Source organism: Triticum urartu, chromosome 1A (genome assembly GCF_056163025.1).
Source record: "Triticum urartu cultivar PI428250 chromosome 1A, HENAU_Tu73, whole genome shotgun sequence".
Taxonomy (NCBI): Eukaryota; Viridiplantae; Streptophyta; class Magnoliopsida; order Poales; family Poaceae; genus Triticum; species Triticum urartu.
In genome coordinates, this window is record NC_141873.1 from 263,319,675 (window position 1) to 263,324,946 (window position 5,272).

The window sequence follows — 5,272 nt, forward strand, 5'->3', positions numbered from 1 at the left end:
CCGGGAACTCCCCGAAATTTTCCTCGCCCTTGCTTCTACCACGGTTTTTTCCATCATGGACGGCCCAAAGAATGTCATGCAGCTGCGTCTCCGGACCGACCAGGACGAAAAGCCCATTTTCTGTCATGATTTTTTGTCATAGAAGTAGGAGCCCACCACATCTATGATGATACTAGGTTTTTTCACAATTATCGTCATAGAAGTGTCATATGTATGACAGGAAAAAAAATTGTTCAGCCCGAAATGTCACGGATATGTCTTTTTTTGTAGTGTATATGCCTCAGCCATAGGGTCTATTATGTATGCCATGCTATGTACCAGACCTGATGTGGACCTTGCCATAAGTTTGGTAGGGTGGTACCAAAGTAATCCGGCATGGAACACTGGACAGCGGTCAAGAATATCCTAAAGTGCCTAAAAAGGACTAAGGATATGTTTCTCGTTTATGGAGGTGACGAATAACTCGTCGTAAAGGGTTACATCAATGCAAGCTTCGACACAGATCTGGATGACTCAAAATCACAAACCGGATACGTGTACATTTTGAATGGTGGGGCAGTCAGCTGGTGTAGTTGCAAGCAAAGCGTCATGGCAGGATCTACATGTGAAGTGGAGTACATAGCAGCCTCGGAGGCAGCACAGGAAGCAGTCTGGATGAAGGAGTTCATCACCGACCTAGGAGTTATTCCCAATGCGACGGGACCGATGACTCTCTTCTATGAAAACACTGGAGCTATTGCCCTTGCCAAGGAGCCCAGGTTTCACAAGAAGACCAGGCATATCAAGCGTCGCTTCAACTCCATTCGTGAATATATTCAGGATGGAGACATAGATATTTGTAAAGTGCATACGGATCTGAAGGTCGTAGATCTGTTGACTAAACCTCTTCCACGAGCAAAACATGATCAACACCAGAACTCTATGGGTGTTCGATTCATCACAATGTAACTAGATTATTGACTTTAGTGCAAGTGGGAGACTGTTGGAAATATGCCCTAGAGGCAATAATAAAGTGGTTATTATTATATTTCCGTGTTCATGATAATTGTCTATTGTTCATGCTATAATTGTATTAACCGGAAACCGTAATACATGTGTGAATACATAGATCTTAATATGTCCCTAGTAAGCCTCTAGTTGACTAGCTCATTGATCAATAGATGGTCACGATTCCTGACCATGGACATTGGATGTCATTGATAACGGGATCACATCATTAGGAGAATGATGTGATGGACAAGACCCAATCCTAAGCGTAGCACAAGATCATGTAGTTCTTCTGCTAAAGCTTTTCTAATGTAAAGTATCATTTCCTTAGACCATGAGATTGTGCGACTCCCGGGTACCGTAGGAATGCTTTGGGTGTACCAAACGTCACAATGTAACTGGGTGGCTATAAAGGTGCACTACAGGTATCTTCGAAAGTATCTGTTGGGTTGGCATGAATCGAGACTGGGATTTGTCACTCCGTATGACGGAGAGGTATCTTTGGGCCCACTAGGTAATGCATCATCATAACGAGCTCAATGTGACTAAGGAGTTAGCCACGGGATCATGCGTTACGGAACAAGTAAAGAGACTTGCCGGTAACGAGATTGAACGAGGTATAGAGATACCGATGATCGAATCTCGGGCAAGTAACATGCCGATAGACAAAGGGAATTGTATACAGGATTGATTGAATCCCCGACATCGTGGTTCATCCGATAAGATCATCGTGGAACATGTGGGAGCCAACATGGGTATCTAGATCCCGCTGTTGGTTATTGGCCAAAGAGATGTCTCAGTCATGCCTACATGGTTCCTGAACCCTTAGGGTCTACACACTTAAGGTTCGATGACGCTAGGGTTATACGGAAAGTATGTACGTGGTTACCAAATATTTTTTTGGAGTCCCAGATGTCACAAGAAGTTTTGGAATGGTCCAGAGATAAAGAATAATATATAGGAAGTGAGGATTTGGACACTGGAAGTGTTCCGAGCATCACTGGTAATGTACCGGGACCACTTGAAGGGTTCTGGGGGTCCACCGGGAGGGGCCACCAGCCCCGGAGGCTTGCATGGGCCAAGAGTGGGAAGGGACCAGCCCCTGAGTGGGCTGGTGCGCCTCCCACCAAGGCCCAAGGCGCAGCACAAGGGAAGAGGGGGAAACCCTAAGCGCAGATGGGCCTAAGGCCCACCCTAGGGCGCGCCCCCTCTCTCCCCCTTGGCCGCCCCTCAATCCCATCTAGGGCTGCTGCCCCCTAGGGTGGGAACCCTAGAGGGGGCGCAACCCCCTCCCCTCCTCCTATATATAGTGGGAGTTTTGGGGCTGCCATACACGAAGGTCTCTCTCTCTCGGCGCAGCCCTACCTCTCGACCTCCCAGTCTTTCGTAGTGCTTGGCAAAGCCCTGCCGGAGAACCATGCTGCTCCACCACCACCACGTCGCCGTGCTGCTGCTGGAGTTGTCTTCCCCAACCTCTCCCTCCTCCTTGCTGGATCAAGGTGCAGGAGACGTCACCGGGTTACACGTGTGTTGAACACGGAGGCGCCGTTGTTCGGCGCTTAGATCAGAATCGACCGCGATCTGAATCGTTGCGTGTACGACTCCACCAACTGTGTTCTTGTAACGTTTCCACTTGGTGATCTTCAAGGGTATGAAGATGCACTCCCTCTCTCTCGTTGATAGTATCTCCTATATTGATCTTGGTGACACGTAGGAATTTTTTTGAATTATTGCTACGTTCCCCAATAGTTGGTGCAGAGTTACAAAGATGTTCTGGTTGAAGAGCATACAAACCCCTTGGGTGTGGTGATCATCAGGGATGGACAGATTAATGAAACTGAACTGATCAAGGCATTAAATGAAATGTTTGATTGTGGATGGCAATGAAGAGTAAAGGAATATGGTAAGAATTGCTACGTTATGAGATTCCCAAACAAAGCAAGGTTGGTTGAATTAGCAAAGTTCAATGACTTCAATCTGATGGGAACTGGTGTTATCATAAAAGTCCAGCCCTGGTCTCTTGACCATCTGGCGATTAGCAAAATGCATACTGCCTGGGTCAGTTTTGAGAAGGTGCCAGATTGCTTTAGACATTTTTAGCATGTGTGAAGTGACTGCTGTAGTGGGGCCTATTTTGGAGATTGATATGGACACTATCAATGAGGAAAAAGTGAAAGTGAAATGTGGAGAGAGGGATGTGGGCAAGATCCCTGCCCAGGTGGAAATTACTTCTCCAGACTTGTTGATGTTTAGAATTGAGACAAAACTAGATAAGGTGACTGAAATGGGTTGGTACAAGGAGGAGAAAAGAAAGTCTGAAGCTGTGTCTAATATGGAAGCTGGTGATGAAGAGGAGGACAATAGGAAAAGAGCAAAAACAAATGGGACTGACAGAAGAGGAATGATTCTGGGCAGCCTATCCCTAAAACAAATTGAGGAGATTGACAAGAAGAATGAAATGATCAAAAACTCATTAGAGGAAATAATTCGGCACTTGCACAAGAGTATGGATGCTGAGAGAGGAAAGATGCAGAAAGAAATGGATATCATGTTTAGAAAAATCCAGATTTTGGAAGAGGGAAAGGCTAGATAGAGTGCCTTGTGGAATAAGGCTGATAAGAGAATTAGAGACCTGGAGAACACATAGAAAAAACTTGAGAGCTTCATTGAAAAACAAAGAGAAGATTTGAAATTGGAACAGGAGGCTACTAACAGAGAGCAATATGAGATGGAGTTGGCCAATCTAGAAGTGGAAGATTATGAAAAGGAGAGCCATGAAAAGAAATAGGAAACATGATCTGGGAAGTATAATGAACCTACTGATTATAATGCAAGTCAGGAATCAGTGGGTACTTTGGGAGAAAGGCTTGCAGAGTTACATGGAATGGAGGTGATAGAAAGAAATGGTGAAGACAAAGAAGTTGAATTGAAGAGGAGCCTTAGAAATAGAGGGAAAGAAGACCAGAAAGTGGAGGATTTGGCAAAGATAAGGACTGAAGAGAGGGATAACTATGGTAAGGAATCTGAACTAAATTGTGCAAATTCCTCATTATTACATATTAGTTCACTGGTTGGGATTGATCTGGGATGCTCCATTGAAATGATAGATAAAAATTTAGAGATTATTAGGAAAATGGAGATAACTAGAAGAGAGATGTATTTCCAAAATTTAATGGAAACTAAGAAACAAGAGGAGAGAAGTGGTGACATGGGAGAAGGATAACACATCACACCAGTGCATATATGCACTGGAGATGTTGACTTAGAGGAAATCTATTCAAATTTATAGCATTTTGATGCAGATTTGGAAGAGCAACAATTTATGAACCTGAGAAATATGTTCTAAGGAAAAAAAAGGGAAGAATAGGAAAAGCTCACCGGCATTAAGCTGTGTGAAGCAATCTGTGGGGATTGGTGTGCTCAGAAGGAAAAAGGGGACAAAAGCAAATAAATAGCAAAATGAAAGGGTTTTTTGGAATGTAAGAGGATTGGGACAGGATCATAAAAAAGATATGTTAGAGAACTGATTATAGATCATAAACTTGATTTCATTAGGATCTTTGAAACCATTAAACAAAACTTTTCTAATAATGAACTGCATAATTTGTGTGTGTGGGGGGGGGGGGATTTTGTTTGGTGCTGGAATGAGCCAAGAGGAATGTCATGGGGGATTCTGATGGGAGTTAATCAGGATAGGTTCGAAGTTGAACACACTGAGAAAGGGGTTTACTTTGTAAGAATGTTGCTATTTGACAAATTTGTCAAAATGCATTGGAACTTAATTACTTTTTGTGGGGATGCACAGAATGAGGGGAAAGCGAGCTTCCTGGCAGAACTTGCCAGAGTATATCATGATAACCCATTACCTTGTCTAGTTGGGGGAGATTTTAATATTATTCGAAATGAAAAGGAAAAGAACAAGCATATGCACAATGAATGTCGGTGTGGAACAACACCTATGGGATCACAAGAATCCCTAATACGGTTGCCGGGGCGCAGGGTTGCGAGGAGAGCAGGGCTAGTAGACAACACAAGGATCGTTTACCCAGGTTCGGGTCGCGAGGATGCGTAAAACCCTAGTCCTGCTTTGGTGGGTGTATTTCTGAGAGTTCTTGAGCTCTCGAACTAGCTGTGGTCAGCGTGTGGTTTAAAAGAGCCGAATCCCCCTTCTTGTCGCCTCGGGCCTCCTTTTATAGGAAAAAGGGGTTGCCACAGTGGCACATAGGAGGTGGAAAGGTCTACAGTGGCATGAGGTTATCCCTCGTATTACAGGACAAGGTGCATT

General features: G+C 44.2%; 1 pseudogene; it reads left to right on the forward strand.

The window, feature by feature from the left end:
* Window positions 1-2,907: 2,907 nt before the first annotated feature.
* LOC147990793 (uncharacterized) lies at window positions 2,908-4,210 on the forward strand (annotated as a pseudogene).
* The last annotated feature ends 1,062 nt before the right edge of the window (window positions 4,211-5,272 follow it).